The following is a 13,972-nucleotide window of genomic DNA, read 5'->3' on the forward strand; positions in this document are numbered from 1 at the left end:
GGAACTTGAGGAATCCCTTTCTGTTTTACTGGCTGCTTCCCTACTAGACTCCACCAACAGGGGGCGCTAGAGGGAGCTTGGAGGCAGGGGTGGGGAGAAGGAGCAGCCCCTTCCTGCACTTCCAGTCTGGTTGGTTACCCGAGGGGGTGAGCCTTGCCTTGGGATCTCGGATCTCCGTGGTGACAGTTGAGTCCCTGAGCAGCTGGTCTCAGTCTCCCGCCCTTTATCCACACCCAGCAGTGGCCTGTCACTCCTCCCCTCAGAGCCATCAGCACTGGCCCTAGTGGTGCCCTTTTCCTGGGGGTCCTGGTTCTGCAGCCCCTCCCCCAGATGACACCCACGTCTTCCCTTTGTTTCTCCAGCCCTGGTGACAGGAGCCTCTTCCTGGTTTATGCCCTTGACTTAAGGGTCTGCCTTTCATGTTTTTATTTCTCCCATACCTGTTTAACCCGTTTCTTAGATTAAATTATCTCTGCTAAATGATTAGTGTTATTTCTAGTTTCTAGACTAGTTTTAGAAAAAAATAGAGGTTATCAAATTCTATGTATACCGAATACAACCATTTGAAGCTGAAAAAACAGCTGGAAAACAGGGAAACGTATTGGAAGGAAATTTACCAAAATCTTAGGAAGTGGTTTTATTAGAGAGTTCGTCTTATGGTGGTGTTTGTTTTCCTCCCTTCATTCATATTTTTGAAATTTTTTTTTTGGTAATGTGGTTACATTATATTCATAGTAAAAAATATATACATCTATATTTTTTAAAAAAAGAGGATTTGATACCCAGTAAAAGAGTATGTAGCCTGAAGAGAGTCTGGCCTATAAAACCAGATGAGTTATAATCTGGGTAACGAAAAGTGATTGCAAATGTGATCAGAATTCCACTGGGGGGTATCTTTTGAAAAAGAGAAGTGATGTCACAGCTCTCCAAGGGGGAAAATGATACAGTTCAGAAATAACAAAATGAGAAGGTTGATGTGTCCCTAGCAAATTCTGGAACAGCCTATTGCACAGATGACTCCAGAACTCTGAGAGAAAGCCTGGGTTTACACACCCCCCCCAGTTATACCAGAGTCACCTCATTTCCTTTTTTGTTGGATTATTATATGGCTTGATCGTGTATTCACTTACTTATTCATTCATTCATTCATTCATTCATTCATCCAACGGACAGTAATTACATAAATGTTCCGGGAACATTGTCCCAGGAACTGCCTTGGCAATGCAGACAGAAATACAAGCTTTTCGTAGGAACGAAAGGTACATGACATTCAGATGCTGTCAACATATGTCCTGGAAAATAAATCATTCTAATTTAAGCCTTTTATTTTATCCACTCATATGCAAAACAGACATCTGTATTTTGTAGCTGAGGCTCATGCATCCTTGCCCCCCACGCCCTACTTCTGGTGGGGGATGGATTACAGGGTCTGGGGATGACAAGGGAGAAGGTTCAGGGTGAGGCAGGACTGGCATGGGTGGGAGTTAGGGAAGGTTCAATGGGGGTGGGTGGGGTTAGGCACCATCTGGCAGACAAAACACATAAAACCAGGCAGCATATGTTTTTCACACTTGCTCATCACAGCAGGGGCCATCAATCATCCTCAATAAGATGTCTGCTCATTCTCCTGATGCCACATGAAACTTGAATGGTCCATGTATCAGAGCCTATAATTCTCCCTTAAAGTTGCAGGGGCCCAATGCATTGACCTTCTAGTGGTAAATGGATTTGGCTGATCGGTTAATGGAACCCATTCCATTTTCGATATGGATACTCCTGCTTTTCTTTTCTTTTTTTCTTTTTGCTTTTCTTTCTTTATTAAGTACCCATAATACGTAAGACATCAGAGTAAGGGAATCGTTTGTTGATAATATGATCAACTACTCTCAAGCCTACACTAAATACATTTCGAACTGTTCTTTTGGTCCTCCTCGTTGTTAACATCCATCCTGCTTAAAATTCCCAGACTCCATTATGATGGGGGTTGTGAGGATGAGCCTAATAAAACATGGTCAAGGTTCATTCAGATCTAGATGTTCATATATCATTATTTTTTTTTTTACATCTGATGATAAAGAGACTGTACCCATAAAAATGACAAGCCACTGGAAATGAATAAAGGAGAAGTTGCAGGTTTCCCACAGTTAGCAGTGGAAGGTGTTGGAGGTGGGAAAAGGGAGAGGGTTTGGTTGAGCATGTTCCTTGGTGATGAAGAGTGATAACCATAAATTAAGAGAGAGGAATCAAAATGCTCTGCCTCTGGGCATGCAAGACCCTGAAGCAAATCTTTGTAACAAAATGTGGTCAAGCCTCAGGTGGAAGATCAAGAAGGAAACAGGGGGTATCAGGGCAGAGTTGAAGAGGAACGTTTGGGGGAACGTGAGGCTGAAGGCTGGGCCGCCATCCTTAGCATTAAACAACAATCAATTATCCATAGTCTACCATATTTCAAAACACATCAAGTGGCCTACTAAAATGTATGTAATATTAAAAGAGAAAATGCACATAAGTGAGTTGTGAGCAGGAGGCAAGAGAATTCAGGTAAGAAAAATGAGTCCATGAGTACATTTTGCCCCCTCCCCCCCCCAAAAAAATAAATATTTCTTGAAATAATACACAAAAGTATTGGTAGGAGTTCTTATCCATTTGCTGAAGATGGACCACAACCTGATTCTAAGCTTTCAGGCACACATACCAAAAAAGAGAACTTGGATCACATTACCAATTCCTTCATTAATGCACCTAATAAATGACTTAATTACTTAACTATACCAACCAATTGCCCAAGTAAAGCACAGCTCTTCCTGGCCCTGAGACAAGAGAGATTTTTTTCCGAAGGGTCTTTATAAAGAAGGCACTGCCACACATGCTAAGTGTCCCAGTGGCCTTTTAAAGGACAAAAAGGCAAGGAGTTTGGGGAAGATGGTTCTTCTATCAACTGCCAAGGAGATGAAGTCAAAAGACCGTTGCTCAAGTTAGTCAAAGAAACTCTATGGGAATAAAAACTATGTGGTCTGAGTGGATAACTTACCCTGGGGACATTTTTAGAGCAATGGTGCTTCATGTCTTCTGAGTTACGGAGTACTTATGGAAATGTTCCACGCATGGATTTTAAAAAACAAATTATGTGTAGAGACGCTGCCCTGCTTCAGGCATTGGCAGCTGTGGGAACGTGGTGCTTGGACCCCCTGGTGTGGGGAGAACCAGCTGCTTCTCTTCCAGACTCACCACCACGTTCCCACCAAGGCCAGTCTCCAGAGCTGCTCCCAATCCTGGCCAATGACAGAGCACAGTGGGGGGACAAGACAGAAATAGTCCCTGACCTGTAGGAGGTGACTATACCATGTAAGCCATGCTGAGAATGTTGAACTGTATCCCAAAACATGTTTTGATGTTTCTTTTTTTAAAAAAAATAAATTATAGTTGATTTACAATATCCTGACAATTTCTGCAGTACAGCAAAGTGACCCAGTCATCCATAGATATACATTCTCTTTCTCTTATTGTCTTCTATCATGTTCTATCACAAGCAATTGGATATAGTCCCTGTGCCACAGCAGGATTTCTTTTCTTTTCTTTTTTTTTTTTTTTTTTTTTTTTGTCCATGTCTTTGCCATGCAGAAGTTCCTGGGCCAGGGACCAAACTCAAGCTACTGCAGTGATAATGCTGGATCCTTAACCTGTTAAGCCACCAGGGAACTCCTCGTTTTGCTTTTTAATGCTAAAACCCTTAAGAGAGTGTCATCAGAGGAGTGTCACTTCAGGTTGATTGAGTTGGTCTGAGTCAGAATGCTTGCCATTTGATAAAGCTGAACAGGTGGCAGGGACAGGAGCCTGCCTTGGGGACCCATCTGTCTGAAGGCGGGTAATCTTCCCTGAGTGTTACATTTCATCTGAGCTTTTGAATCCATTGCCTTGAATGGGGCAAATGTTGCTGAGACACAGTTAGACAACAGAGGTGGGAGGGGAGGAATTCCTCCTTTTTGGTTGGAATCCATTGAGTTTGGGCACAGCTGATCTGGGTTTGTCAAGCTAGAATAAGAAGGCTGGAGTTGTCGTTATGGCGCAGCAGGTTAAGAACCCAACAATGTCCATGCGGATACGGGTTGAATCCATGGCCCTGCTCAGTGGGTTAAGGATTTGGCATTGCCACAAGAGGTGGCATAAGTTGCAGATGAGTCTTGGATCTGGTGTTGCTGAGGCTATGGTGTAAGCCAGCAGCTGCAGCTCTGATTCGACCCCTGGCCTGGGAACTTCCATAAGCCATAGGTTTGGCCCTAAAAATGGATTAAAAAAAAAAAAAAAGACAGAATAAGAAGGCTTCTGCATGGCCATCAAGGCTGGGCAGGCATGATGTGCCTTATAGTCATTGCTCTGTTAGCCCAGCCTCACAGCCCCATGTCCTCGGTCTTTATACATCCTGTTCCCTTGCCTGGACAGCTCTTCTTCCCTTGGGTCTGGCTAACTTGGGAGACCTTTCTGTCTCAGCTGCAATGTCCTTGACTCAAAGAACCCACCCCCCAGGCCAGGTCAGGTGCTGTTGCTATGTGCTCCCAGGGCACAATATGCCCCCTGTTACACTTACTATGTAGCTCATTTTAGAAAGGTCCAACCAACTACCTATGGTTGGACAGGTCACATCTTGCACTGGGGGCACTAATTATACCAGAGTCTGGGCGAATTATGTCCCCTGAAGTTGGCCAGTGCGTAACCTGTGCAGCTGTATCTTCACCGTGATGGCTTATTTTTTATTTAAAATATTTTTTAAAGTTAAAGCATAGTTGATTTACAATGTTGTGCCCATTTCTGCTTTACAGCAAAGTGACCCTGTCATACACACACACACATTCCCTTTCTTATATTATCTTCCATTATGTTCTATCCCAAGAGATTGGATGTAGTTCCCTGTGCTGTAGGACCCTACTGCTTATCCATTCTAAATGTAATTGTTTACATCTACTAACCCCAAACTCCCAGTCTGCTTGCAACCACAAGTCTGTTCTCTGTGTCTATGAGTCTGTTTCAGTCCTATAGATAAGTTCATTTGTGCCATAGTTTAGATTCCACATATAAGTGATATCATATAGTGTCTTTTTCTTTCTGACTTACTTCACTTAGTATGAGAATCTGTAGTTGCAAACATACTGCTGCAAATGGCATTATTTTGTTCTTTTGAGGAAGTTTAATTCTTTGCAACATTAATCATCTTAAACTCATGGTTTCTCCATTGGGATGACCCCCACCTTGCAAGACGAAAGGAACGACTTTTTCTTCATGTGTGTTGTAAGATGGAATTTATAAATGTGAAGACCTTTATGACTTCCCCATGGGCACCATAATCACCAGTGGAAATGATGGCTTCTGCTTTTGAGTGCAATGAAAATTACACTAATGAAAATGACCAGTCTGAACTTTTCCTGAGTACTGATGGAATGCAAGGGAAAAAGCCTTATTTGGGAGCTGCTTAGATAATCGGAAGGTCCTGACTAACATTCACTACCATAATGATGACAGACTTAATTCTAGAATTTCACACAACAGTGTAGCATGATGAGAAAAATGAATAATTCTTACTCTATTAAAATTTGTTTTTTGACCACACCCATAGCACATGGAAGTTTCTGAGGCCAGGGATCAAATCTGACCTATAGCTGCAACCTACAGCACAGCTACAGCAACACCAGATCCTTAACCCACTGTGCTGGGCCAGGAATTGAACCCATGCCTCCACAGCTACCTGAACCAGTGCAGCTGGATTCTTAACCTACTGTACCACAGTGGGAACACCAATTCTTACTCTTTTAGACACCCAGATATGCATTAAGCATTTTCACGATGCTCTTAAATTGAAAACTCTTTGAAATAATAAAGTCTTTTCTCTGGCAAAAATGTGTGGTCAGAAAATCTTTTTTTTTTTTTTTTTTTTTTGTCTTCTTAGGGCTGCACCCACTGCATATGAGGTTCCCAGGCTAGGGGTTCAAATTGGAGCTGTAGCTGCTGCCCCACGCCACAGCCACAGCAATGCGGAATCTGAGCTGTGTCTGCCACCTACACCACAACTCACCACAATGCCATATCTTTAACCCACTGAGCAAACTCAGGGATCAAACCTGAGTCCTCATGGATACTATTCGGGTTAATTACCACTGAGCCATGATGGAACTCCAGGTCAGAAGAATTCTTATATATCTCAACAGTCTCTGTTCCTAGTGAAGCAGGCATTCACTATGTATTTCAGTATTTTCCTCTCTCTCCCTACAGCAGAGCTGACAAACATGGCACCAGGACCTCTTCTTCCCCAGAAGGCATCACTATTCAGTCTTGGCACATCTGATTGCTGAATCCAGACCAGCTTTCTCGAGACAATGCTTCAGTGAGTGGCCAGTCCATCAGTGCTTTGGCAAAGTCTATTTGCCATTCCTGCCACCCTCAGATAGCTCTATATACCTGACTTAAAAGGTTCATACATTCAACTCTACATAAAATTCCTTTTTGTGACTGTCAAAATTGTTTCCCAATAGGTTATTAGGAAACTGGATGTGATCATACATAATTAAAACACCAGCAATCCATACAACTCAATAACCAAAAAACCAACAACCCAATTGAAAAATGGTCAGAAGACCTAGGTAGACATTTCTCCAAAGAAGACATACAGATGGCCAATAGGCACATGAAAAGATGCTCAACATCGTTAATTACTAGAGAAATGCAAATCAAACCTACAGTGAGGTACCACTTCACACTGGTCAGAATGGCTATCATTTAAAAGTCTACAAATAATAAATGCTAGAGATGGTGCAGAGAAAAGGGAAAGAACTTGCCTACACTGTTTGTGGGAATGTAAACCAGTGTAGCTACTATGGAGAACAGCACGGAGGTTCCTCAAAAAACTGAAAGTGGAGTTGTCATATGATCTAGCAAATCGTTCCTAGGCATACACCCAGACAAAACTCAAATTAAAAAAAAAATACATGCACCCCTATGTTCATTGCAGCACTATTCACAATAGCCAAGACATAGAAACAACCTAAGTGTCCATCAACAGATGACTGGATTAAGAAGATGTGGTACATATGGAATACTACTCAGCCATTAAAAAGAATGAAATAATGCCATTTGCAGCAACACGAATGGACCTAGAGATTACCGTACTAAGTGAAAGAAGCTACAGAAAGACAAATTCATGACATCGCTTATATGTGGAATATAAAATATGACACAAATGAACCTATCTACAAACCAGAAACAGACTCACAGACACAGAGAACAGACTTGCGGTTGCCAGGGGGTAGGGAGAACAGGGGAAAGGAGGATTGGGGGTTTGGGGTTAGCAGATGCAAACTATGACATGTAGGATGGATAAATAAGACCCTACTGTACAGCACAGGGAAATATATTTAATATCCTGTGATAAACCATAACAGAAAGGAATATCAAAAAAATAAAATACATGTAACTAAATCACTTTGCTGTACAACAGAAATTAACATGACATTGTAAATCAACTATATATCAATGCAATTTAAAAAACACTAGCAATCTCTTAAACTCCCACATGTAAAAGATAAAAGGTATGGTCAGCCAAGTCATGTATAAAAACCTGAGTGACACTTTTTGTAAATATATTTTTGCATAATGGGCAAACCCATAAGCAAGTCAAGTTTTACTGACTGTGAAATATTGGTATCTGAGAGGAAACTGATTGATCACACTTTTTAAAATTCAAGTATAGTTGATTTGCCATATTATTTTCAGATGTGCAGAAGAGCGATTGATATTTTTATGTATTACACCCCATTAAACATTATTACAAAATAATGGCTATAATTCCCTGAACTGTACAATATATCCTTGCTCATTATCTATCACACTTTACCACTGCCCCTTTTGCCATGATGGTAGCTATGGTAACATCACACCAAAAATAATCTTATGCAGGAAGTTTTTTTAATGTTAACATAACATGCAAAGTGAAATAAGTAACTTGATTAATAAGTTAAATTGTACCAGTGAAAGCTCAGCTTCTCATGTCATGCTTGTAATATCTTGATCCTCAAGTCTATTCCCAACAAAGTCTTTCCCAGAAGAGGGTAACTTCCTAAACATGACTAGCCTCAAAGACTCTGATCATTCTTTTTTCCCATGAGAAGAGGTGAAATAATAAGCCTAAGGTCATGGGGAGCTTACTCAGGTTGCAGGGAAATCATACAAACAGGACTGGAAGACTTAGATCCTTTCCGCATCCTTACCCTGGGAACCCTTTGCTTCTGGGGATGCGGAAGAAGCCTGCAGGCAAGGTGTCCACCCAGAGGCCTCCCTGGGAGGCCCTGCTGCCTACTGTTCCTCCTGTGTCATCATCTCCTCTCTCTTCTCTACTGAATCCCAGGAAGCAATGAAAATAGACCTGGTTGGCAGGATGTGTTCACTTCAGAAAAGGATTGTATGAAATGGAAAGTCAAACATCCATCACACACGCTGGGTAGAAACCAACTCTTTGAGGTGAAAGCGGAATACAACCCATCTCTCCATTTGCAGTGAATGTGGGTGCTAAGACTTGGTGAATTCTCTTTTCTGCTAGAGGGGCATAAAATTGGAGCAGGGGACCCTGCTTCACACCCCAGACATGGTGCATAATCAGCTGTTGGGCTTAAGGAACTGCATCTGAGGTGGGAACATGAAATGGGGGTCAGCCAACCCATCCACACTGCTGAGGAATTCACTGGGATGTGGCTTGTAAGATGGGCTGAGGATTCTCACTCTGCCTGCCTCATAGCATCCAGGGAGGGGGAGGAGAGAGAGAAATGACGTCAGGCATGTGTAAGGGCCCCTCCCCTCCATGAGGGCAGGAGTCCCAAAGAGCCCCAGTGGCACTAGGTATTATTCTACCATTGGCATCCTCATCATCTTACGTCTGTCTGATAAACTGCAGGTCATACAGCTCTTTCCTTGGATTCCAACACGAAGAAAGGGAGATGAAGACAAAGTGTCATATTGTCAAACTCATCTTCTGGTTTATTTCCATCCTCCACCTACCCATGGTTTTCCACGTTGGCTCGGCACTCAGAATCAACTGCAGGTTTTAGTTTACTAAAAATATGCATTTTTGGAGTTCCCATCATGGCACAGTGGAAACAAATCTGACTAGGAACCATGAGGTTGTAGGTTTGATCCCCGGCCTTGCTCAGTGGGTTAAGGATCCAGCGTTGCTGTGAGCTGTGGTATAGGTCTCAGACATTACTGTGGCTGTGGTGTAGGCCAGCAGCAGTAGCTCTGATTGGACCCCTAACCTGGGAACCTCCACATGCCGTGGGTGCAGCCCTGAAAATACAAAAAAAAAGACAAAAAAAAATGCGTTTTTGAGATTCCACATATAAGTGATATCATGTGGTATCTAAAAAAAAGATACAAACGAACTTACAAAACAGAAATAGATCCACAGACATAGGAAACAAACATGGTTATCAAAGGGAAGGTGGGAGGAGGAATAAATTAGGGGTTTGAAATTAATACATACAGGGAGTTCCTGTTGTGGCTTAGTAGGTTAAGAACCTGACATAGTATCCATAAAGATGCAGGTTCCATTCCTGGCCTCACTCAGTGGGTTAAGGATCTGATGTCGTGGCAAGCTGAGGTGTAGGTCATAGATGCGCCTTGGATCCAGAGTTGCCAACTTTGTAGCAGAGGCCAGCAGCTGTGGCTCCAATTTGACCCCCAGTCCAGGAACAGCCATAAAAAGAAAACGAAAACAACAACAACATACACATACTACTACTATATATAAAACAGATAACCAACAAGGACCTATTGTACAGCACAGGGAACTACACTCAATATCATAATAACCTATAAGGGAAAAGAATCTGAAAAGATAGATATATGTATAACTGAATCACTTTGCTATGCAGCAGATATTAACATTATAAATCAACTATACTTCAATTTTTTTAAAAGCCTAGAAAAAATACAAATTTCCTTATATACTAAAACAAAAAAACTATTATTAAATATATATATATATATAGAAGTCAGGCACAACTTTTAGTCCAGGACTGGCTGGGGCACAACATTTCTATTTTTAAAAGTTCGACCAGTAATCTTGATGCCCAGCCAGGGTTGGGAACCACAAAGACACACACACACACGCACAGTGATCCAGGGCAGCGGTATTACCCCTACATATCCCTCAGACCCCAAATCTCTTTTCTTCTGCCAAGCACAGGTCTGGGTGTGATGGGCAGCAAGGCCATAAACTTCCATTGGCAGTGACTTTCCTTGGCCCTGGCCCCTCCTTCTTTTCCTTACTTTCCCAGGAGAAGCCACCTTCCCAGCATCTCTTCTGCTCCCACCCTCAGCCCCCTTTTCTCTAATTAATTGTGATGAGGACTGGGAATGGGAGCCACCTGAACAGAAATGTTGGCTCCATCTCTCAGCATCTAAGATCTAATACAACGGCCACGTAAAGCATAATGGCTAATGAAACACGGAGTGAAATTTATCATACTAAAAGACAGACGCATGCATTTAAAATAAGTGCCTGGGATTACATGTTGCTGAGTTCCAATTTGAAACCCAGCCTTGAATTTACCTGGGGTTTTTTTTTGGTTGTTGTTGTTCCAGGTAATGACTTCATTAGCAAGACACAGATACACTGATCCGTACGAATCCTTTTCTCTTGGGGGAAAATATTTTCTTATTTTAAATGGTTTCTCTCCAACTCACCCAGCCATTGGCATGCATAATTTTTGCAGGGTTTATTCTAAACAGCTCCCTTCTAGAGAAAGATTCTTCTGGCTTTGTCAATCTTTTTTTTTTTTTTTTTTTTTTTTTCTTAGAGATCATTTCTAGTTAAATTCATCTTTCTGTGCCTTTGCTGTGAAAACCTCCTCCACTTGGTACAGGTGAGACCATCAAACTGACTGCTGACATCCAGAGTGTTGTCGTTCTTCTCATTTCCCCTAAGTTTTTCAGCACATTCACACCGTAATACTTCCCAGCTGGTAAGGGACCCAGCTTCTGGAAGAGGAAAAAGCAAGAAACCCAGCCTAGCTCCCCAGCTGCATGTTATTACGTGATCCCCATTTCACAGGAAATGAACAATCATTTAGGCTTGACAGGTACATCCAGAAAACTCACTGTCTTCTTTCGCAACCTGAAAAAAATATCAGGGCCAGCAGAAGTTAAGCATTAGCCTGAAAGTTTGCTTCGTGTTTTTTTTTCCCCAATGTTATGAGGATATCTTGTGAAAGCTTTTGAAAACACTCAGGGAGCATGCTGCCAAGAGGCCTAGAAGCCGAGGAGGAAAAAAATAATCATTCGAAATACTCTGTGTTCATGAAGATATGTAACTGAGTGGTCCCTGAGGAGCTGGTGAAGTTTAGACATACGTGATGGTAATTGGGGCATTAACCCAAATGGCCTCGTTCACAGACTCTTAGACGGGACAGGAAAGCAAAGTTGTCAGCACGACATGCTGCCCACCTCCCCCCACCCCATCAGCAGCCCCAGGATGAACGAAAAGCAATTACAGATATGCCTGGGAGAGGTTTTCTCCCCTTCATCCTGATGGATCTGTCCCTTGATGGAAAATATTTCCATTTTCGGAATGCCGTTTGCCAAAGTAGAAAGAAATCAACACAAAAGGACACACCCACTCACCTTGCTGTATAAGATTCACAAAGCCCAGGAGTTCCTCTCATGGCTCAGGGGTAGCCAACCCCACTAGGATCCATGGGGACGCGGGTTCAATCCCTGGCCTTGTTCAGTGGGTTAAGGATCTGGTGTTACCGTGAGCTGTGGTGGTGTAGGTTGGAGATGCGGCTCAGCTTGGATCTGGCTGTGGTGTAGGCCAATCCCTGGCCTGGAAACTTCCATATGCTGCACCTGCGACCCTAAAAAAAAAAAAGAGAGAGCGAGCGAGAGATGGATTCACAAATCCCTACTGGGGACCTGCTGTCTGGCAATGGATGCTGGTCTCTGTTGTACAGATGACAAAGGGGGACAGAGGCCTCACTGCCCGACTGGATTGCCTCCTTGATGGAAGCGGCCACCAGCAGCCGGCTCTCCTGGCTTCTAGGCCAGTGCTGTTTGGTCTCTTTAGCCGTGGATTTGAAAACCTTGACGTCAGCTTAACTCGCTTTGCTCCCTATTGTGGGCCATTTCTGTGTGTCAGTCTTTATCTCTGGCCCCCAGTAGGACTTCACCCCTTTCTCCCACCTCCTCCTGTTTCAGGAGAGGAAAAAAAAAAAGAAAGCATGCCTAAATATGGAACACATGTGCTTCCCAGCTGGACTACTGAGCAGGGATTGGGGAAATAGGAATTGTCACTGGCCCTCTGTCCCCCTGCCGTCACACCTGGCACCGCTACTGGCCCCGGCCTGGGTCCGCTGCACTCAGAATTCACCTTCTGGGGCAGGCCTTTTCTCCAACTTTCATCTTTTTTGGCTTCTCTGCTTTTTTGGTGTTCGCTTTACTCGTCTGTGAAAAACCCATCTGTCTCTTTTTGGCTTGGGTGTGCGGCGGGAGGATGGCAGGCACCTTTTCGGCCACAATCTGGAATGTTGGGCCACCTCTCCGACTGGACTGCTGCGGGCAGCCGTGACTCATGGTGAGGTCATGCATTCCCAGGCCAAGTTTATAGTCACAGGAGTTATTTGCAGGTGACTTCCATACTGAGCACTCTGAGTCTAAGGCACCTCCACGGTGCCCTGGCATCTTTTGAAGTAGGATTTCATGGGGTGAACAGGAAGGCTACAACATTTTTATTATCGTTGGCTTCCTTTGCTGAATTAGCGTTTATATTTTCCCAGTAGAAATCCCCAAATTGAAAATATAGAGGTGTCAGCTAGCACCACTTTAGTTAAGGTTGTGTCAACATTTCCTATAAACCGTGTTTTTCTAGGGTTTATAACTAGACCATAAAAATTTGCTCGGCTCTGAGACTTGGCATAGAAAGGAAAGCTGGGAGTGCATTTTGCAGAATTTGAAGAGGGGAAAAAGAAGTTCAGCTGTTTTTCACATGTGCCTGTTCTGAGATGGAAATTGACTTGAAGGTGCATTTTCTTTTGGTGTGGCTCAAATGCAAAAAGAAAAGAACTCATGAGATTATTTCACTCATATGCGCTAATCGCACATGTTAATTTTTCGAGAAAATGCTTGTGACTGAGGTATTTAATGCAAACCCACTGACTCCACATCTGTGGGGACCAGTTTTCACAAGGCCGTTAGGTGTACATAATAACGTGATTTGGCAAAGTATCTGCACCGTTTTAGGGCAGGAAACCACCAACGCTTTGGTGGAAGGAATCCTTCCTGATAAGAGATTAATGGGCCATTGCAAAAAGTAATAGCATTCTTTGACTCACCTTTACTTAATCTGCAGTTCACACTGATCATGTGACCCCCACAAGCAGCTCCTGTAATGTTTGTAGGAGGGACACGCGCACTCCTTCTGGAAGCCTACCTTTTCCTGAGGGCAGGGGTCGTGCTGTACGTGGCCTTTTGCTGTGCAGACAGGTCATCGCGAGGTTGGAGGCCACTGGGCAACATGCTGCCAGGTGCTGGTGATGCCCTGGCCTGCATCCGTCTGTCTGTCTCAGGTCTTGGACTCTGGGAAGACGGCCCCACCAGCGGCAGGCGCATCTTGGAGGAAAGGAAGAAAGGGCGTGACTCAACGGCCAGAAGAACCTCAACGCCAGGTGAACCGAGTTCCGGCATCCTCTCTGGCCCTTACCGACACTCGGCTAAGCAAGGAGGCTTATGGAGAGAGTCCCCTGAAATCATTATGTATACAAAGCGCTTTTTGAACTCTAACAGGCCGTCGGAATGTCACCCTGCCTCAGCATCAGTCTCCACGAACGCCTGCTAAGCGCGGTCGGAAGCGTTAGGGTCCGCCCTCTCCCAGCGCATGCGTGGGAAGGCCCTGGGCCTCCTAGCGGAACAAGCCACGCCGCAAGCTCGCATCCCACTGCAG

General features: G+C 43.6%; 1 protein-coding gene across 1 annotated transcript in view; it reads right to left on the reverse strand.

Moving 5' to 3' along the window:
- ZNF438 (zinc finger protein 438) overlaps positions 1-13,972 on the reverse strand; it is a 440,040-nt gene that overhangs the window by 243,458 nt on the left and 182,610 nt on the right. Inside the window, exon 5 of the mRNA XM_021064197.1 lies at positions 13,463-13,641. The gene's annotated coding sequence lies outside the window, so the exon portion shown is untranslated. The remainder of the gene's footprint in view (positions 1-13,462; positions 13,642-13,972) is intronic.

Source organism: Sus scrofa, chromosome 10, assembly GCF_000003025.6.
Source record: "Sus scrofa isolate TJ Tabasco breed Duroc chromosome 10, Sscrofa11.1, whole genome shotgun sequence".
NCBI classification, from domain to species: Eukaryota; Metazoa; Chordata; class Mammalia; order Artiodactyla; family Suidae; genus Sus; species Sus scrofa.